This window comes from Marmota monax, unplaced genomic scaffold (assembly GCF_021218885.2).
Source record: "Marmota monax isolate L192 unplaced genomic scaffold, Marmota_monax_Labrador192_F-V1.1 WCK01_AAM20220418_F8-fsc00006, whole genome shotgun sequence".
In the NCBI taxonomy this organism is placed as follows: Eukaryota; Metazoa; Chordata; class Mammalia; order Rodentia; family Sciuridae; genus Marmota; species Marmota monax.
This window is the reverse complement of record NW_026693712.1, coordinates 2,363,968-2,386,443: the sequence shown is the minus strand read 5'-3', so window position 1 is coordinate 2,386,443 and position 22,476 is coordinate 2,363,968. Positions and strand designations below refer to the sequence as shown.

The following is a 22,476-nucleotide window of genomic DNA, read 5'->3' as shown; positions in this document are numbered from 1 at the left end:
TAAGACATTGATCATTTGGTTTTGTTAATCTCAAACAGGATATACAGACACACTTACAGCTTTTCTGCCATTTTAAAGGGCATGTATGGTAATACAATTTATTTGAACAAGATGGAAAACTGCTAATACTAGAAGACTTTTATGTCACATTAGCTCAGGAATTCAACTTCTAGCCATATTGGCTCTGTGAAAAATATGCTTGAGACCTCAATAGCATAATGTATTTAAAATATTGCACAGTTTCCAAATTGAAGGGCACTATGTTCAGACACTCCCCTCCCCAAGAGTACTTGAAGCCATTTGCTATGAATAGCACAAGAGCTCATGTAAAAGTCTTGTGCTTTGGTGCTAGGCCATCTATCTCTGGGAGTTTGTTAGCATTTTATTCCTCAGTGACCATCAGCTTTCTTTGAAGAATAGTATTTGATGTACATCTTGCAACCAATTACAAGATAAAGGCATGTAATTCATGAGTAAGTTGTCTTCATTTTGATAATATGGCTACTTTGGACAGTTGGTTTGAACTTTTATATATGATATTCAGATTGAAATAGTTATTTCTCTTATGTAAAAGTTTCATCAACTCTTCCTGGGACATTGATCAATTTTAGTACTTTTCTGTCTCTCTAGAACTGCCGTATTTTTGGACTACTGTCAAAAAAGACTCTATTGCAATCCTAAGGGCTATATTCAAGGTCATGTGACTGTTTACTGCTTCAATAAAAAGGAACTTATAAATGCAAAATGCTGCTCACTATTTATTCATCTCATGTATTCATGAAATGCTCGTTGGCTTACTGTGGTGTTTGCTTGATATGTATTCCACAGAACACCTTTTGTTTCTGCAAAACTGCACATTATATCATTTTTGCATCTGACACTGACCTTCTTCTAAGGAAATGTTCTAATAACAAAAGGAAGATGAAAAGGCTACAGTGAGGAGCTACTAACCCTTGCAGATTTTCTTAACTCACAGAAAGGAAGGGAGGGAGATTTTGGATGGCACACTGACCTTGACTACTGAGAAATCCAACAGCAAAAACTATTAAACCATAGTTTATTGCCAAATCTTATCATGGTGCTTTCTAGTTTGCTTGGTTATTTTCATGTGAAGTTTCTTTTTACCCAGCAGAGATACATCATGGTTTACATATGTGAAACTCCAAACAGCTATGGGGAAAACCAACATATTTATTCTTTCTCCCATGAGAATTGAGACTAGTGACTTTAAGATTACTTCCTTCTCTTTTCAAGACTTTGGATTTGAAGATTAAAAGAGAGATTTCTCTAAATTCATCAATGTTAGGACTGCATTTGGAAAGTTCTGCTCACTCATTCTCATAATTAATCCCTATAGACTTGAAGTTTTTATCTTAACCCTGGAATCAGTATAAGATCTGGGACAAAACAGATCTCAGTTTGAGTCTGGCTTCATTGCTACTGAGTTGTATGAAATTCATAGATCATTCTCCTCTGAACATTCCTTTTCTCATCTATACAATGCTGATAAAAATATCTACTTTGGAGAATTGTTGTACTTGTGTGTATATAACAGAGACTCAGCAAATATTGGTTCCTTTCTCATTTTCTTTTCCTTTAGCAAGGGGAAAGTAACTTTTCCCACATGTTCATTCACATCTCTGAAGTAGTACTAATCACAATAATATAAATGGAAATTATTGAGCTGTAGTAATGCAACGATATTGTCTTTTCAGACCAAATGCTAATAGCCAAATCAAATGGCCATCAGGTATCTCAGGTATGGTGGCTTTAAGAGACCAAAAGCCCAGAATTTAGATCTGGGTTCCTCCACATCTTAGTTGGGCAACATCTTCCAATGTAAGTCTGATTTCCTCTTCAACGGAACAGGGATTTAAAAAAAAAGAAATTCTAGTAACAATATCCTTAAAGGTTATGGAAGATTAAATTGGGTCATGTGGACAAGTGCTATATATGTTCAGCATAGAGCAGGGACTCAGACACACTCTTCTCAGCACACCTAGACACTTGCTTTTTGGTCAGGACTCTGATGAGTTATGGTCTTGAGGATTATAGGTAGAGACCCAGTGATTCAATCCCACATAATTTAGCCATATTGGTAAAGATGGGGCCAACACCAGAGGAAGCATTTATTATCATCTGTTCACTAAATTATGCCACTTTTGTTTGAGGGTCAGGCTGCCAGCTTGAGTAAATGGTGGCTGCCATGTCACATGTCTGGGTGGCTCCACTTCATCAAGCTAGAAAGGATGCTTAGGATTCCAAGCATGGAAGAGGGAGATTTGTTTTCTCTGCTAATTGCTTGAAGATGAAACTCAGTTTTAAATGATATCAATGTGTGCTACAATGTTTATTAGCATCTCTCAAATCTTTAGTTTGAACACGTTGAGGGCCTCATGGAGAAGCTGTGGGCTTGCTACAGGGCCACAGGGTCAGTGTGCATAAAACAGCAGTGACCTGTGGGCTGATGATGAAGGGTAAACCCCCACTGTGTTCTAGACATGTATTCTCTCCAAAGGTAAATACTGCTGGACAGGAGGAAGGGCTCTCAGGAGTTCATCTGCAGCAGAGCTCAGAGTGGTGACTGTACAGAGATTGGGGGTCAAGGGATCTTGTGTTGTTCTTTGAACAATGGCCTGACAGAGTGCTTATTTTTAACCATTTCCAGAGGGGAGCAACAGAGTCACATGGGAGATTTATTTCTTTTACAACAGAAGTCAATTGGGCATGACACTAATGTATTGTTTCAAGAAAAGTCTAACTCAACTAAATCGAGACTCAGTAGGAAATTTAAAGAGAAGCAATTTCTGTTATCGGTTTTAATGAATACCATTAAGTGATAACCAAAAAGAGAGAAGAAAAAAAGATTAGGGATTGCTCAGAAAACATCCTTCCCACTCTTCTAAATTATCATGACAACACAATCTTCAGCTGTGAAGTTAATTTCCTCCGTAATTACATTCTATTTAGAGGTGCGATTGCTTAGAAACACCCTCCTGGTGAGGGAGCTTTTCTATTCTAGTAAGGGATGAAGAAGAAGGGGTCCCCAGCACCATGTGGCAACTATTTGTTTTCTCTGTTTTACCCTTGGGCACTTGCCCATCCGGGTGTCTTTGGAGTCCCTCCTGTCCCTGTGGCTGCCTCTCATCCTGAGAGCTGTGGGCAGAAGGATTTATGTTGGAGAGACTCTCAGGAGAAATCTTCATCAGCAGGATGTGAATGGTACTTGCCTTGGGTTCTAGGGGCTCTCCCAAAGCACTCAATGCTTCCCCTGTCCCCTGGATTGCATGAAGGAGAGTTGAAGGGACCCTGGCCTTGCTATTACAGTTGTGTAGGTGAGAGGGCTGTGTACTTAGAAAAGAAATCTTATTTACAAAAAAGTTAATGCTGGTCTTCAGCTTTTAGGAAGCAGTCAAATCATTGCAAGCCTGATTGTACAATGACATGAATGAATGTATTTTAACATTTCCATCACCCAAATCCTTGCTTATAAGCATTTCTTTCACAGTCCTTGGAGTGGACGGGGGAGGTGTGGGGGCGGTGGGGAAGCAAAATTACCACAAAACAGGCTTTCTGTCTTTGAGTTGTCATGAGGTCTTCACCCTAAGGACTAAACAACAACAAACATAAAAGCTAGGGCAAGATAGTTTGATACGATGTAGGCCAATTTCCTATTTTCAAACCACCAGAAAAAAAAAAAAGAAAAAGAAAAAAAAAAAGAAATGAGGACATAGGATTCTGATAAATGATCCTAAGAGATAATCCCAAGGTCCTTTCCCATGTTTCACGCAAGATCAGACAGTGCTCACCACAGTCCTGAGTCCAGCTCGCGGAGCCTCTAATTCTATTACTGCCTCATCCAGGCACATTATTTTTGCTCATTAAAGAGATGGCATCATAATGGAGCATGCGGCAGCCAGAGTGATTAGCAAAGCGCCTCCTTCCATTCTTCAAAATGTCATCAACACACTGGTCAGGAAACAAACTCATTTTCTGACTCTGCCATGATTTGCAGGGTTTCAGGCACTGATGATAGCTTGTCTGCTTGGTTTAAAAGAGCTCCTGATATAACAGAACCTGACACTGTTTACTTCAGCCTATTATGCCTGCTGCATTCACTGAATGCTTCACTGGAGAAGAAAAATCGAAAGAAGGCTATTCATTGTAATGCCAGCTGCTTTTTAAAAAAGGAAATCAATTTTTGCTTGAGCTCAGAATGTACTCCGCAGGTCCAGAGTGACCTACCACTTTTGATGTCAACAACAAAAGGATCTGCCTGAATTTTCCACCACAATCACCCAACAGCTCAAAGAACATTGAAAATCCTAGATTAGTTTCATTTTAGTTTATGTTCAAATTGGTATCCACTCATCCCAACAATATCACAAAATACAAAGGCCTGGGTGACACAGCCCCTGAAAGGCAAGTGCTAGGGGAACTCTGGGCTTTGCCTTCTCTGCCGGGTTTGTTATAAATTACTTGGCAGGACCATTTTATGACGGAAATAATTAGTTATGTTTAGTATTTATAGCTAGTATCATGATGCCTTTCTGCACTGCTAATTAATTATTTTATGGCCAGTATGTTTCAAATGCAATTAGTTAGGTATGGCAATGATCATAATATTTTGCATATTCATGACAACATTCTGCCTATTTACAGCAAAACTTGGGTGTCAAAATCAGTTATTTTCCTTTTATTATTAGGCAGAATAATTACAGGAAACAATAACAATGATGTCTTGCATGTGAATAATATTTTACAACCGAGCACCTCCATTCATGTCCCCCAAGCTTGCACCCCTGTGGTTTCTCATAGGGAAATGGAAACTCCATATGGTGACAAGTTTTGGCTGAGTCTTTAGCCAGCTTGAAGGTCACCAACGGAGGCTTTTGCTCTTTTTACATGTAGTTGGAGCCTGATTTGGGGCTCTGGGATGGACTGTTTTCTAAAAAAGGAGTGTTGAGAAAGAGAATATTTGGGCCGAATAAGGAAACAAAGGAGTCAGTTGGTCCTCTGTCGCTTTGAACAAAGCCCCCAATTTTTCCTTCACTTTTACTATTATTATTTTTACAGTAGGCATGGAGTTGCCTCTAAACAAATAGAAGCAAAACCTCCTTACTTTTTCTGTGTTGGGGGGCTCGGAAGACACATTGAATTATTGTTTAACCAGACTCTGTATCAAGCACTGCTGTATTCGACACTGTCTCGTGTCGAACTATTGAGCACTTCTTAAATCCTGAGAGTCTAGAAATAGTATTGCCCTGCAAAGCCTGGGAATGTTCTCAATTAGCTTGAGACAAGATCAATGACATATGCTCTCTTCCAGATCTGTGACTATTTCTCTTCCCTTTAACCCTCCCTGACTAGTCATAATCCTCCATTTCCTTTTTTCCATATGTGTCTGCAAAGTGCTGAAATGGCGAAAATCAAGAAAAATATTATCCACTCATAACTGAGATTTAGTTATGAATTTCCTTTTATGGTATAGGGTATGAAGGCTTAGAAAATAGGAATAGGGTTTGGAAATGAGATATTTACATCTTTCCAGCTTTTGCTTCCCCCAAACTAGACTATTAAAGAGAAAAAAAGCAGTGCATGATTTCAGATTAAAAAAAAAAACAAAACCTTTGTTAAAAACTGCATATACATGTGGACTCTATGACCTCAGGTTGCCATATTTCTCTCCCCAAAGGACATGAAATCCTTCCTTTCCTCTCACCAAATTCTCTCCTGCTTTTAATTGAAGCCATTTCCATTCATTGGGTTTGTTGCAGACATGAAGAGCAAACTGGCTTTGAAGTTAATAATCATTATTTTCTCATTTCTTGGGATGAAGGCAGAAGGAATCCCTTTAGTATTCCCTCAGAAACCATTCTTTACCCCTTTAATCATCTTTGTCACGTCTCTGAACTTATTCCAGTTTCACCACATCTGCACGTTACAAATATGAGTTCTCAGTGTTCCTAAGCAAAACCCAGCTCCATGCTCAAAACATCTGCCCATATGCAGGGCCAAGTCTAAAATCGATCCTTCTGTTTTAACAATTATGGTATGGGTCACAGGCTGGCTGTTTTGTTGCCTTTGAAAGAACCAAACATAACAAAAAAGAAAAGTCAAAACAAAACAGAAAAACCGGCAGGGAAGAGATATTTTTAAGGTGAGCAGCCAACTTGGGGAATAGCAACTTTCCCCTGTGATCTCAAAGAAGGGCTGTCTTCCAGTTTGAGCCTCGAGATTCCAACCAGGCCAAGGCACAGAGTTTAGAAAGTTTGCTGTTCAGAGCATCGGGGAGTGGAGAGGTCGGGGTGGAGGTTGACTAGTTCCAAGTGGATTCTAAGAGTTCTGTTCCACTCTGGGGCCAGCTTAGGATGGTTTGAGAGTATAGTAACCTCAACTGTTAGTATCTGCATGACAAACTGAAAAGGCAGAGTATAAAAAGGAGTAGAAATTTCTTATGAGACAGGCATTACAAGTATGTTTGGAGGCAGATTCAAATAATCCATTCTTAATAATTTATGATCATTTGATTTACAGATTGTGCCACAACAAACTCTTCTATTCCCTGTCTAAGACTTTCAGTGACCTTCTCCAACTCCTCCCCTTTAACACTACTGTATCCTTGACTTCGTGGCCCCAAGTGCTTCTGCAACATTTAGAAAAATTAAAAAGTGACTGATACCTGTTGAAGGCTGAATAACTAAAATTCATTTTCCTGTAAGAATTCCTGCCAGCTCTCTCTCCATAGCCCCAACTGTAGTTGCAGATGTTCTCTTCCTGAGAGAAATTCAAAATACAAACATATTGTAGTCCTGATGAGCTATTCATGTTTTTTTTGGTCATCAAAGAGTAGCATAAAAAGAATAATGCTGGTGCTGTGCTTTTAGTAATTGAGAGCCTAATCAATTCCACATTGTAATTGCCCCTGTCATCTGTTTACACACCTTTCATTGGTTCACAATCCTGCTCTTGAAAGGCAGGCCTGATGTAGCCCCGCAGGTTGGAAAACATCTGTATTCCCACTCTCTGAGCACAGCGTAAAGGTTATGTTGGAAGAGAAACATCAATAACGTTTTGCAAACAGATTTTGTACTCATTTAATTCATAATTGTGAAATATTAGTGCTGGGCATCACTGTCTGCCCAAACAGAAAGCTTTCCTCTTGATTTGTATATGACAGTTGATATATTGAGATAATCTGAAAGATTTTACTGGATGCATTATTAGTTTACACTATGCTAATGTCATTTTGAAAAATTTGCAGGCTAGTTATTGTCATCAAACTGAATAATTTCACATATTCCAAGTTCAGCTTAAAATTTTAAGGGTTTATTTTTCTCCAATTATAATTTTCACACCTCTTATATTTCTAGAAACTCCACAGGCATCACTAATATATTTCCATGAAGATTGACTTGTAGCAGCCTTCTATAGGGATTAGAGCTGACATCTGTGTAACAGTGCCTGAGAGAAAAAAATATTAATATAGCTCCTGCTATATGATGATAGACATTAGAAAGTCATTAACAAACCAATTTCTGAAATAGAAACTGACTCCATATTGGGCATTCTGATCTTGGTCTTGACCCAGCAATGTGATCTGGAACCAAGACATGATTGCCAAAGACCTATAAACAACCAATTTAAGAAGGAGCTTTTTTTTTTTTTTCCCTTCTTTAAACTTCAGGCATGTGATATGAATGAAATTAGAGAAAGCAGTGTGTGTGGCTTTTCTGGTTTTCTTGTTTTAACTCCTGTTTTCACAGGCCAACTCCTCCATCCACCCCCTGCCAAAAATATATATTTCATTTTCCTTGGGAAAAGAGGATTAAGAGTAGAAAACTAACCACACACTTTTTAATACTTCAATTCATCTGAAATGCATGTAAATGTAGCAAAGTCAAGTGAAAAAGAGAAGCATGGTTGATCTCCTTGGTCTCTAGGCCCTCCTGGTTATTCCCAGGGATGATCCACTTCGTGCTGCTCATTGGTCTGCCTGCCAGGCCCTGCACAGCATTTCCACATGTAACATCTTCAACTTGAATGAGGGCAGGTCAGACTGGCTTATTCTGCAGTTCTTCAGTGGATATTCCCTCAACTCTTCCAAACTTTATAAGCTTACAGATACCATTTTAATCAATGCAAATGCTTTTCATCTTGCTTCATTGATTTAATTTACATACTTTCCCATCAACAAATATACATGAGTGCCTATTACTTGCAAGCTACGAGCGTTTCTACCACAAAGCTGCTTCATTCCTAGCCTGTTCATTCAAGTTGCTTGTCATCCAGGAGTCAACAGCTATATAATTAAATATGTCGTTAACTGGGTCTCTCTAGATCAGTCCTCTATTTTTTAAAATTGCATTTTCTATTATGATAAAGTTGTTTGACTTGGTTTGTCAGGGGATTACCATCTTTGGTTTCATCTATACAAATCTTCTCTTGATTGTGTTCATATTACCATTCGGATTTCATAATCTCCCTTTGAGAAAGTAGAAGTTTAAAAGAGGTGGGATCAGCACCTTTGAGGGAATAAATAAGGTGATCAGTCTCCCTGTTTCACAGGTGAGGAAGTTGAATACAAAAAAACCTCAGAATGAAAAGTCCAGCTGGATACGAATGCACTGTGGCCTCTGGATGCACACACCAGGATAATTTCCCTTCCTCTTATGGATTGGACAGAACCAAACATTCCAGGAGTGATTGTTTGCAGGCCATGCTAAAGGTACCAGAGCAATTCCCAGCACTGCGATTTCACCACACAGTGTAAACAGATGGCCGTGGTTCAGAGAACCAGCTGAATGCTTCAATCTGTCCGATACAGCCATAAGGGTAGGCAGACCATGTCTGAGTCACACTGCAAGCCAGAGTGCCATTGCTGCTGTTTGATCATTTTAGATTTAGGGACTTGCAGAGAAAATACCCTTTAGCCTTTTTATAATTTAAAAAAGATCTTTTAGAAAGTAGGAAGCAGGGAAGTGTCTTTTGTTGTTTTGTTGTCCCCATCAACTAAGAATGCATTTTTCATAAAAGAATTGTGTAATTATCCTTTTGTCTTGATCCAATTGTTAGAAATTAATTTCCTCTGTTTTCAGGGCAACAACGACCTTGACCTAATGGGTGCCTTTGCTCTTTATGTGCACACAAAGTCATGGAAATCATGCAATTCTGTATTGATACCCCTCACAACATCTGAGGAGAATTCATCCAGTTTGGAGTAGTTCAATTTGAAAGGAATTTAATTGCCATAAACTGTATTTGTAAACTAGTTCTTTCCACCACATCTAACAATTTCATGAAGTAATTGTTAGCAGAAACAAAATCTGTACTTATTAATGTTTATTGTTTTTCAGCCGAAATTAATTTTCAAAGCATACTTTTGAGTGCCATTTACATTCAAAAATAAATACAGCAGATGTGTTATTAGGCCAGCTTCAGGATATTCCAGGAGGCCTAACGTGCCAGCATTTCCTGCATGAAGGCAAATGAGTAAAGCTCCGGAGGGCTTGGCTCCGCAGAACTAATGTTTTATCTAATCCACTGCTTGAATGAGACATGAACAGATTTTTGCTCTGCTACAATACTGGCAATTAGCAAAGTCTCCCTAGGTCTAGTTCCATTTAGTATAAAGTAAATAATATTTATGATTTGGCCATTTCTGATATATTCCTGTGGCTTCTAAAATTGAAAGAATGAATTAAAACAAGCTGTTGTATTGAACAAGCACCATGAATGATTTTCTAAAGAGTGTAGGATTTGGAGGGGAAATCTGATGTTTCCTATACCTAAGCAGGGACTTATGCTAACTAATATCCACAGGAGGGCTGCTTAATGTTGCTCTTCAAAACCTCCAGGAAGAACCATGTGTATTTTTAACTACAGGGAACTGATGTTTAATGATATAATTTTCATTCTTATTTTCTGGCCTCATTGCATAGGACCTGATAGAAGGTTTCCTGTCTCCACTTATCTTTTGTGTATTTCTTAAGATAAAGTGGACATCTTGTTAAAAGATGACAAAATACCCATTTTATTGCAAAAGTCTTTCTTTCCACATAAAAGTTGAGTCTAGACACAGGTTCTCAAATTGCCAACCTTCCTCAACTAAAGAAAGGTGACAGAGTGAATTAGTTCCCCCTCCTTCAGAACAAAGCTTTCCACACATGGTTGTCTGCTGAGACTGGGCCCTACCTACCTGGGCAGGCAGGTCATTCTCCATGACAGGGGAGACATCTGTAGTACCTCCAGTCCCCCAGAGTCCTCCACCTTCAGGAAGTCCCAAAGGCACTACCACGAGACTTTTCTAGCTGCTTCTGTCTTGATGCAAAACTTGTATTTTGAGGAAGGAATTTTCCAGTCTCAGACATTCCAGGATGCCTTTTGATTTTCTCTTTCACAAGATGGGGTTTGAATGTTTAGAAACAAAGTTTCAAGACCTTTGATGGGGTAAACAATGAGTGTGAAGCCTAGGAAAAATTTAAGATTTTTGTTTGCTAGGTTTCAGAAGTATGCTTTTTCCTTATGAAGGTGTAGAGAAACATTCCTCACCTCAGTGACTTTTAAATGTTGATGTCACTCCCTAGCGAACATTCAAAGTTGGTTTTGTTTTTCTTGCCTAACTGACTAATCGTCAGTTATTATAGGGTTCATGTGAAATCTCTACTCTTGGACAATTTCTTCATGTTTCTGAGTATAGAAGAGTAATTGTGGAGTGTCTACGGGCTCAGTAGTTACGTGTCACTCTGACGCTCTGATTATTTTGTTCCTCCACCCTTTAGGCAGTGATACCCCACGGGGGTAGGTAGGAAAGTTGGACAGAGAAAGGCTACTTCATGAGGCTCTCATGGGGAATCAGATGACTGAATGCCTAAACTCATCTTTCAGGGCAATAGAAAAAAAAAAGGCTCTTTCAATATGTATATTTATGCAACGGCTCCAGATCAGTGAATCTCCTAAAATATGTTTTTTTTTTGTGTGTGTGTGTGTGTTTGTGTGAGTACCTGAGTCTTCCTAGTCACAAACTGTGCCAATAGCTGATGAATTGTTGTAAAGAGTAAATATAACTTGAAGCATCAACTCTAATATCTGGCATGTAATAAGGATTAAATAAATATTAGTTGATACCGAACTACAAAGCCTTATACACAAAACTTTAACATAAATTCTCCTAAATAGAGAATTTTATACTTTAAAGATGGCATGATTCCCTTTTAATGCTGTTGGCAGTATGAAATATGAACAGTCTAAATATTTAATGTTACTATCTTTACCTTTGAAATGAAAGGAACAGAAAGAATGTAAAAGATTAGGAGAACTGAGGGTATGTGGTCACAAATGAGGCTGCAGGAGAATCTGATTTGTTTCGTTTTGATTACAATAGCAGAAGCCGGTGAATTAGTTGTTCAAGGGATGACAGCAGTTTTCAAAGGCATTAATCTTTATTGTTTAATTTTTCAAGTAATTTAAGGCTGCCCAAGCTGTTTATCTTTTGAAGTTCTACATTGGTGTTTTTCAAAGTGGGGTCTTCTGATATCTAGGTGTCCCAGGACCCTTTTAAGGAGTCTGTGAAGTCAAAACTCTTTGTGTAATAATGCAGATACTTAATTTGCTTTTTTTTTTTCACTCTACTGATATCCACCCTGATTCTAGAAAAGCAACAGTGAATAAAAGTGCCTCAGCATAGTCATGGGGACAGCACTAAACAGTGACAGTAGCTATAGAATCACTGCTGTGTACTTGCAGTTAAACAAAAACAAAAGCAAGGCCAGTTTTTTTTTTTTCCTGTGAATATCCTTAATGAAAAAGTAAAATTATTTATTTTAAAAATTAAATCTTGACTCTGAACACATGTCTTTAATGTTCAAAGTGACTAAAATATGCACAGAGTGCTATTGCCGCTGAGGTACAGCAGTCCTTTATGGAAAAGTATTGTGCCATTGTGGAGTTGGAGCTTGAACTATTGGCTTTTTTCCTGGAGCACCATTTTTTCTTGAAGAATGACTGACATTCAAACTGTGGTTATTCAGATTTGAGCTTTTGGCAGGCATTTCGTCAAGCATGAATGAAGTGAGCTGGTTACTTCAGGAAAAATGACTGATAGTGCTTGTTGCCAATGATAAAATTTGAGCTTTCAAGGAAAAAAAAAATGAAAACTTTAGAAAGCTTGTATTTGCCATTATGGGCTTGACAGCTTCTGGAAACTTAAAGGCATTTCTGGTGAGATCAATGGTGATATTAACAAATGCGATTATTTGATATTGTGTCATGAAATATGTCAACTTTTGAGACATCTGCATAACTTAGGAAACAAAAATTTTCTAAAGGACCAATGCATCTGACAGCATCATACATGGGTTAAAGATCCATTAAAACCACAAGCTAGACCAATGGCTTTTACTAAAACACAGTATAAAAAGCTCACTTATACATTTCAGATTGCTTATTGCAACTAAAACATATCATTTTTAATGTTTTGATGTAATATTAAAGAAAAGTATTCACAATTATGTGAAAAAAATCACTAAAATACTTTTCCCCTTTTTTAATTTATTAAAAAAATTTCAGTTGTAGATGGACATAATACTTTTATTTATTAATTTTTATGTCATGCTGAGGATTGAACCCAGTGCCTTCCATGTGCTAAGCAAGTGCTCTTGCACTGAGCCACAACCCCAGCCCCTCCCTTTTCAACTACACATATGTGAGTGACCAGATTGTCTTAATATTCTTCAACCAAAAAACTAAATTGCAACTGACTGAGACAGAAATAGACATGAGGATACAACTGCCTTCTATTATACTAGACATGAAAGCGATTCACAAAAACAATGCCACTCTTCCCACTATTTTTTAAAACATAGTTATTTTCATTTAAAATATTTGTTGACATATAGGTGGTATAATATTATAATTTTAAAATAAGTTGATAAAAATGCTTTAAAAACTTTCCAGTTTTTCTTTCTAAATGGATAAATATTGACAGGTGTAACTCACAAAAGCAAAAACTTTCTGGAGGCCTCAATAATTTGTTCAGAATGTAGAGGATTTGGAGACCAAAAAGGATGAAAAATGTTATGCAGGGTAATCTCCCACAGAGAGTTGAAAAAGTTTACAAAAGTATTCAAGTTTTGCATATGGAATTTTCAGTCAGTGGCCTAATCCATCCTGGGCAAAGGTATTCATTCCTGGAATCAATTTAAAATGGGAAATATTATAGATATTGTGCTGAATAATCTTCCCCAATTCCTCCCCAAATCAGAAGTTTCAAGAGTACATTAACAGATTATAAACTCTGCAAAAGAGTGAACATATTGGGTGAGGGAATGGTGTTCTGGTTGGTAAACCTTGAGTGAAGAATGGTGTACTAAAGAAACATTTTGAGTTTTCCCACCTAATTTTTTCTTTCTTTCTTTCTTTCTTTCTTTCTTTCTTTCTTCCTTCCTTCCTTCCTTCCTTCCTTCCTTCCTTCCTTTCTTTCTTTCTTTCTTTCTTTCTTTCTTTCTTTCTTTCTTTCTTTCTTTCTTTCTTTCTTTCTTTCTTTCTTTCTTTCTCTTCTTTTCTTTTCTTTTTGAACCACAGATTAAACCAGAGGTGCTCAACCACTGGGCCACATACTCAGTCCTTTTTAGTATTTTTTATTTATTTAATTTTTTTATTTTGAAACAGGATCTTGCTAAGTTGCTAAGGCTGGTCTTGAACTTGTGATCCTCTAGCCTCAGCTTCTTGAGTTGCTGGGATTACAGGTGTCAGCCACCAGGCCTGGCCAAATTTAACTTTCTAATTTTGTTAATGTGCATTATTGTGATACTTTGTATTGCTTTTGTTATTCTTAAAATATTTTATTTTTAATTTGGAAATTTCAAAAATTGACATAAATTCTGAAAAATAATGCAGCAGGCTGGATCCATGAACATACCATTCAGTTTTAACAGAGATTAAATTGCAACATTTGTCTTATATCTGACTCTTTAAAGGAAGAAAATAACAATGAAGAGAGGTAATTCAAATATATTCTTCTGTAATCTGCTTTTTTTTTTTTATCCTATAGTTGTTTTTAAGGTTTTTATCCATGTTGAAACGTATATATCTGGTTAGTTTGAAAACTATTGTCAAGTATTTTATTAGATAAATCAATTTTCAAGTTCTTGCTTTTTTAATATTTAAAATTTCAATTCTTTATAAAGCACACATGTATATGACATAAAAATAAGGCAAAAGAATGTTTCTCATACTGGTTAATATATTTGATTAAATTTTTAGGAAAGCAATGGCAATTCTAAGTATTTAGATCTTTGGACATCAAATAGTTGCCTGAACTGGATTTTGGCTCTTTGATTTAGTTTTGCACAGATATTCTAAGTAAGTCGTTTATTTATATAAATTATTACTAAGCCTAACTTGGTATTTTTAACCATAATCTTGAGCATAAACTATTGTGTAATGTAAAGAAAAAATGTGTGGAATTTAATGCAATTCCAAATCATGTGCATTTCTATTCTTGAGAAATAGTGTTTGGGTACTCATTGTGTAATTGGTCTAGTAACTGTATGGATTGAGTGTTTGTGTTCCTCCAAAATTTATGTATTGAAGCCCTAACCCCAACATGACTCTATTTGTAGACAAAGCCTGAGAAGATAAAGGCTAAATGAAGTCTTAAAAATGGGGTCTTACTCCAACAGGGCCGGTGTCCTCAAACTAAGAGTTAGAGACATGCACAGTGATGCATGTTTGTGGTCCCAGCTATTTGAGAAATTGAGACAAAAGAATCAATTGTGTTGAGTTAAGGACCAGGCTGAGCAATATAGTGAGGCCCTTTTCTTAAAAGGGAGGGAGAGAGAGGGTCCAGAGATTTCTGTCTTCCAGGTGAGGACACGGCAAGAGGACTTCTGTCAGGAAGTCAGAAACAGAATGTTCACCAGCAACCTGACCATGCTGGCACCCCAGTCTTGGACTTTCCAACCTCAGAATCGTGAGAAATACACTTGTGTTGTTTAAGCTAGCCAGTTTGTGGTATTTTGTTTTGGCAGCCAAGCTAACACAATCACTTGTGTATTTTCACATTTGTGGGGGGAATTGTAGCTTTGTAACCCAAACAAGGGTCTTCCTGGATTTTGTTTATGTTCTGCCTCTCAGAACTGGTGAAGCAAAATTAATGCTGGAGTGATCTGCTTCCCCTGACTGGTTCACTTCAGAATGGATGGAGTTACTCCTTATGGGGCCTGAGTAGTCCACTCTCTATTAGTATCTTAAGTGCTAATGGATAAGGTTATCACTGCATATTATTATCATTACTGTCTTAAAGACAAAGAAATTGACTTTCTAAGAGTCACACAGACTTAAACTACAAATCCATCAATCCGTCTATGCTACACCATTATTTGGGTTCAAAATTCTGTCCTGGACATTTTATTGGGATGATCTGTGTCATCTTAAAAAGAGCTCTGATCCTAGGAAAGTTTGTGCAAAGCCAGGGCAGTATTAAATGACCTGGACACTTTTAGCATTCCAAAGGTGATGTTATGTGGAGCGGTAGCCACTTACAGGAAACAAACTCAAGCTAGTGAGTTACCTTGGTTAAGAGTCAGCAAAGGTAACTGCTGAGGTGGAGAGAGCAGCTTGGTGCAGGATTTAGGGAATGGTGGCTATTGGTCAAGGTCATGGAAAGAATAGCCCTCTCAGCTGGGTGTTTGGTGAGAATTTCCACAAGGACATGGACAGGGCTTTCAGAAACAAAGGATGTTGTAGCACCCCACGGGATATTAAGAGGGCAGATCAATTTTAACCTGGGGGCCTGAAAGGGAAAGGGAGGGAGCAGTTCCAGAAAAATCCAGAGAATTGTGTGAAAAGGCCCCTGATGGGAGGTTCCAGTGCCTATGAAGACTCATAGCTGCCCACCCCAGAGTTTCTGCTCTACCTTCTCTTCCTCACTTTTCCCCATGTGGGGGCACCTTCACTCTTTCCTTATTACCCTGTTTGGTTTTCTTCCTCCTAGTTTCCTAGGTGATTAATGTCCTTCTCCTTTACCACCCCCTGCACATAGGAAGCTCTGTGAGCATAGGCCCTATCTGTCTTCTTCCCTGCTCTATCTCCAACCCCTGGACCCAGTACCTGGCATGGAGCAAGCTCTCCTGGTATGCTTATTGGATCATGGAGTGAGTGAATGAATGAATAAATGATTGGAGTATATTGAATGTGCAAAGTGAAGCATGACCTTATAAGTAAGAGGCTCAGAAGTAGCCAAAGATAATGTGGCTGAGAGCACCAGGCTGAGAGATGCAGAATTCTGTGGCAGAGAGCATCAAATTGTGTCTTTATGCTGTCTATGCTGTCGTGGCAGAATTTCTTGGCCCAGAATTTCACTGAACACAGTCATTATTGAACCCAGCATTCCTGCAGCGTTGTCCTTGCTGCCTGTTAGAAAGCATAAACTGGAGGGCTTGATAAGTGGCAGCAAATGCTCTTGTTTTGCGTGAGAATCTTGGAAACATTAGGAACAAAATCAATTTAATGCTTCTTTTGAGAAAGTCTAGTAGGTTAGGTAATGCATTTACATTGTTTTTCAAACTGCATGATTTAACTCTCCATATTGTGACTGTATTACAGAGAGTTTGTGATCTTGGTCTGTTGGACCAGAATTTTAAATATTTTTTATTAAATTAAATTTCTTATTCACTTCATGGGTCAAGAGGATCCCTTATGCCCCATTAGCTGATAGAAGCAGCGACCATGAACTCTATCTTTTTTGTCAAGCCAAGCTTCTCTCAACAGTTGGTATTTCTGTTGTGCAAAGAAATCTTCCTCCATCTTCTTACCCCTTGCCATCCTGCCTTTACTTTTAGCGTTTTCAGGAGTATTTCTGAATTGTTTTGTCATTCACAGAAAATCCGTTTTCCTTTTAGACATAGCTGAACCATGAGTTTTGGTATTCTTGCCCCATTTAAGATAGGTAAAGAAACTACAGTGAGCACATTGATTGATTGAGAATTACTAAAGTGCTCGACAGTGCTGAGCACTGCAATGTAAGGAAGAGCAAGGTTGACCAGGCTCAGGTCTCATGGAACTTCTTGGGAGTGAGGGACAAATTTTTAAAACCAAGAAAATGAAAAATAAATAAAAGAACCGAGTTGTATAAGATAGACCAGTAGTGCCCAGGGGCCCTACTTTAGGTAGAGTGTTCTAGGGAGTCCTTTCCGAGGGGCAGTCTAAAGGGTGAAAGAAAGGGTGGGGCACTCTGGGCAGAGGGAAGAGGGCCAAGTCCCTGAGTCAGGGAGGAAACACTGAGCATATTTATGGCAGCAAAAGGAGGCCAGCAGGGGTGAGTCGCAGTGAGTTAGGAAGAGTGGCTTGTAGCAGAGCTGGAAAGAAATACAGTTCCCTGCAGGCCTTGCTGGGGATGCTCGGCTTCCGCATAACTGTGGTGGGGTGCTGGTGATGGTGTTTAAGCTGGTGTGGTATGATATCATTCCCATATCAAGACACTGGTTCATCTGTGGTGAGTGGATCAGAGTCAGCAAGTGTTGCAGAGGGTAAATCAAATCAGGAGGCTGTGACCACGGGACACAGGATACCTAAATGGTGGTAAGGGATATGGAGAGCAGTGGACAGATTCATGATATATTTCAGAGCCAGAGTTAAGCAGACCTGCTGATGAATTATGTACATGTGGAAAAGAACAATAAATAAAACTTTTAGGTTTGTGGAGAAAGGACAGTAACTTGTATTGGTGGGAACACTGATCCTTGAGTTAGAGTGTCTGGATTTTTCTCCCATCTTGTAGTGACAACTCCTTCCTAAGATTTTTGTTTTGTTTTACTTTTGTGTTGTAATCCCTATTAATAACTGCAACCATGCTTTTACAATCATTCTTGCTTAGCAACTATGGAAAAAACTGGAGATGCCTGAAGAAGGGGGGAGAAATCAAATTTACTTCTATGAGAAAGTCCTGAAACCTGAAAGTCTGCACTGTGTAAAAGATACTGAGAACAAAAGGGTGATGCTCAGCTTTCAGAGAGGACTCCACAGAGCCCGTACCAGTGTTAAATAATGCTCTTCTTCGTCTCCAAGTGCTGCATGTCTCTTCCCAGTACCATGTTTTCCATATTTTCTGTAACAATTTAAGATTCTTAGTAGCTGCTTGACCTTGGCAAAGTTAATCTCTCTGCATCTTGGTTTTCCTCTCTCCAAAATGGGCCACATACAAATGTCTACCCCACAGGAATGTGGTGAGCCCCGAGGCTGCGCAGATCAGTTGCTTCCTGGCACACAGGAAGCATGGTTGAATGTCAGGATTGTTGGTACTTACAAAACAGGAAGGCTGAGTAGGCATTAAAAGGTTAGAGGATGGTTTTGAGGGGAACTGTCTCAAGTTCTATTGTTGATGCAGTCAGTTTGAATTGTTCATTGGAAAAAACAATGAAAACATCAATTATCCAGATGGACCTAAGTCTGGCATGCAGGGAAGCTGAGGACTCACAATTTAAAATCATCAGCATAAAGTTGATTTTTTTGGAAACACGTATAAATGGATCTCATTTGGGGGTAGAGGTGGGGTCCAGAGTTAATCCCTGAGCTCAGCCAGAGGAGTAGAAGCCAGTAAATGAGACTGGGAAAACGAATCTGGCATAGGAAGGAAAACATGTGAGAACATAAGGAAAGAACAAGAGAGTAAATGTCTCTATTTGGAGCACTGCTGAGGGTCAAGGAAGGTGTCCATTGGGTTTAACGGTATGGAAATCATTGGCCACCTGGACAAGGATGGCTTCGGTGCAGCTGAGAGAAGGTGGGATGTTGGGAATATGTTGAGGGTGAGAGAGTAACAATGGCTCTTGTAGACGACTTTCAAGAGGACTTGCAAAGAGTGTAGAGGGGCTAAGCCGCCATAGGGAAATAGATGTTCTGTGTCACTTGTTTTATTTCTACAAAGGAGCAGCTAGAGTGGCATTTTCAAAGTGAGAGTTTGGTGATGCAGGGGAGGTACAGGATGACTGAAGGAGGGAAATCCTTGAGAAGTACTAAGGTCCAGAGCAAGCATGGAGGTACTGTCCTTTAGTGACAAGAGGCTTAGTGCTCAGGAAAAGAAAAACAATAAGATGTAAGTGTGGGCTTTGGTGGTCCTAGCTTTCCACTGGCTCAGAGTACATTGCAAATCAACAGTCTCCAATACCTGCTTGGTGTCTATTTCATTTTGGAAGTGGTCAGATGAACAATTTCTCTGTACTTTCTATTTTCTTAATGAAAGATGAAGTAAAATCATTAGCTGAAGATGAGGTTAGTAGAGGAGTTCTAGAAGCTTCCAAGCCAGGGAACGGTATGAAACAACAACCTCAGGAAGTGGGCAAGGTCACTCAAGAAAACAGAAGTAGAATTGCTGGCTGATGGAATCCCTATCTGAGGTTTGAGATACTGAATTTAAAAGGGGGCTAATATGCTTGATTGCACGATCTTCTCCGGTAGGATTCAGTGGCTGGGAAGCATATACTGTAAAATATAAGGTTATTCCTGCGGCCTTTAAGTTCAGGGATGGAATGAAATTAAGAATGCACTAGCTTGGGGCTGGGGATCTGGCTCAAGCAGTAGCGAGCTCGCCTGGCATGCGTGTGGCCCGGGTTCGATTCTCAGCACCACATACAAACAAAGATGTTACGTCCGCTGAAAACTAGAAAATAAATATTAAAAATTCTTTCCCTCTCTCTCTCTCTCTTAAAAAAAAAAGAATGCACTAGCCTAATATAGGAGTTGCATTAATGGAGACAGCTCTTAAAATTTTAAGGAACAACAACTATCCTTTTCATTATCGTGGCCTGTTGCAAATGCCACTTCCAAAATGAAATAGACACCAAGCAGGGATTGGAGACTGTTTATTTGCAATGTACTCTGAGCCAGTGGAAAGCTAGGCCCACAGTTGTTGGCACATGGCATCGTACTGAGGTGCACTGTGCTTCCAGGAACAGTCACTGGATTGGTCCCATGGTACCAAAGGAGGCCAAGGTGGTGATACATAAATTGAAAATGCCAAGGAGAAATGCCCCAATAGTTATTTCCATATTAGTCTTTTTTACAAGCTGAAAATGACTGCATAATTGTAATGAAATGACTCAGCTGGCTTTTAATTTTCTTGAAACGTCCCAATGACTTTTGGTTTAGTTTTATGGCAATGTACGAGGAGGAACATATATGTGTGAAAGTACATGTGGGTGTGGGGTGGTTGTTTTCACTCTGGCTAAACTAAAGCATCTGTGCTCCACATCAATTCTTTCCACATATGCATAAAAACAGATAGATCCAACTGGCTTTGAGAACAGGCCAGAGCTTCTAAATATGTTCTCTTCTCGGGTTACCTGCTCAGAGAACTTTTCTAAACCAGGGCTGTGTAACCCTAGTCTGAATGTGTTCTAATTGTCTCTATCCATTACAGCAGGCAAATTCCTGCTCCTGAGGGTATGTGCACTGTGAGAGACCTTTATTTGATACAACAGCCATTATAAGCTGTAGCTTTGAAATGGGATCCATATGAATCTAAAGTGGACTAGAGAAATGATTTCTACCTGTTAGGAAATATAATATCCCATGTTGTGAAAGGAGAGGGGATTTTATAAAGAGGCTCTGTTACAAAAACCTTAAGGGTCAGTAGAAATTAGTTTTGTTTGGAGACTTTTATGATACACCGGATAGAATGAAAGAAATCCTTGTGGGTTGTTAGTCATGGCAGTAACTACAGGGCCATGGCTAAGGACCCTACTGAAGCACAAAGTTGTGCATACAAAAGGGCTACAAGAAACACCCTTGGAAAGGCTTCTTCACTGGGGCAGTGCATATCTGTGGGAAGAACAGAATCTAAAACTCTCCTTTCTACCATGTCCCTTTGTTCTGGGTAACAAGGTAGCCAGTGTTGTGCACAGACAAATATTTTACCATTAAGCATAGTAATAGACCTGAATTTAGTACCATGTGATATTTGTAAGATCTTGAGCTCACACTCAACTGGGAGCTTGTAGGTTGCTGTGAAGCTCAAGTGAGCCTTGCAGATTTGGGGTGTAAAGTTTGGGGATGTCATATGTGTTGCTCAGCGCTTTTCAGCTCTATGACTTGTTCCTGGTCGGTTTGTCCCTCAACAGTTCTCTCTGATGCTTCCTGTAGTAGCATCTCTCCTCAAATGTCTAATCTTAGAAACTTCTGTTTTACAGAGAAAACACTGAAATGAACTCCTCCAGCTTCCAAACTTCTCACCTACAAGTGAGTCCCATTCCATAGCCCCTCCCTGGGGCTGTTTCTCTTCCAGGGTGGTGAGCTCGGCCTCATCCTGGCACACTCCAGGCCCTTATAAATCATGCTCCATCTTTTATCCCCTTGGTTCCTTTATCAGTTTTTCCGTGTCTCCTTCCTCTCAACAAATGATCAAGCCCAAATCCTTTCTATTTTTAAAACAGTTCCCCACTTTGCAATGAGTTTCTTAAGCTTAAGAGGTAGGAACATTCTGGATTCTTTTTTTCACGAATCTAGTTCATCAGAAAATGCTCCCCCTCTCCTTGTTCTCTTCCTTCCTTCCTCCACTTCCTTAATTTGGGACTCACCATCTCTAATTAGGAACATGTCTTCTTGCCCCTTCTCTTTCCTTAAGTCTGTACTTCACAAAACAGACAGAGGTGAGGACAGGCAGTTTCCTCAAGCATGGCCCTCAGTTTGTGTTCTTCCAGCCCAGAGCTTCAGTATCACTGGGGAAACTGGTGAGACATGTAAATTCTCTGACCCCAGTCCAGATCTGCAGAATAGAAACACTGGGGACGGGGCTCATTACTACTGGAAAAACCCCCAGGTGATTCTGATGGTCTGAGGTTTGAGAATTACTGTCCTCCAAGGTAAACAAGGTGCTATGAACCTGGAAAGGGAAATAGATGCTGGGGGTGGCCTTGTGTCCCGCAGCCTTCCAGTCAACATAAGCTCTTATAGACCTTGTCTATAAATGTGTTGGATCTCCAGGTGAAAACCAAGCATGTGGTTTCTTGAATAAATGCCTAATATGACCTGTGTTTGGCTCTCCCAGGGGCAGAATTGAGGTTAGTTTCTTTCCTTTCCAATGAATTTTAGAGGTTTGTTCATGCTGGGAAGCAACAGGCTATCACTTGGACTCCTGAGAACAAATGACCTTTGTTGGCTGGGAGCTGTGTTCTCTCCCTAGAGCTTTCTGACAGCACAATCTCTGGTACCATGACCTTGGTGCTCCAACCTTCTGTGGCTCTATCCTTTGTCACAGTTAATTCTGACCTCGCTTGGTAGATGGCATTTGAGTGGGACTTAAGGGTTAAGAAGGAATTTGGTAAGTGAGGGGAAGGAAATTTCAGGCTGAAGGAATGTTACAAACAAAGACCAGAGAGATAAAATTACAAAACATGTTATGCCACCAACCAAAAGAGAACAGTGTGGGTTGATGACAAAAAAAAATGAGGCTGAAAAAGTAGTTTGGAATCAGTCCTGAAG

General features: G+C 39.2%; 1 long non-coding RNA gene across 1 annotated transcript in view; it reads left to right on the top strand.

Moving 5' to 3' along the window:
• The first annotated feature begins 352 nt into the window (after positions 1–352).
• The window catches only part of LOC131424765 (uncharacterized), a 91,019-nt gene continuing 68,895 nt past the window's right edge, over positions 353–22,476 (top strand). The window contains exon 1 of the long non-coding RNA XR_009228283.1: positions 353–473. This is a non-coding gene — a long non-coding RNA (uncharacterized LOC131424765). The remainder of the gene's footprint in view (positions 474–22,476) is intronic.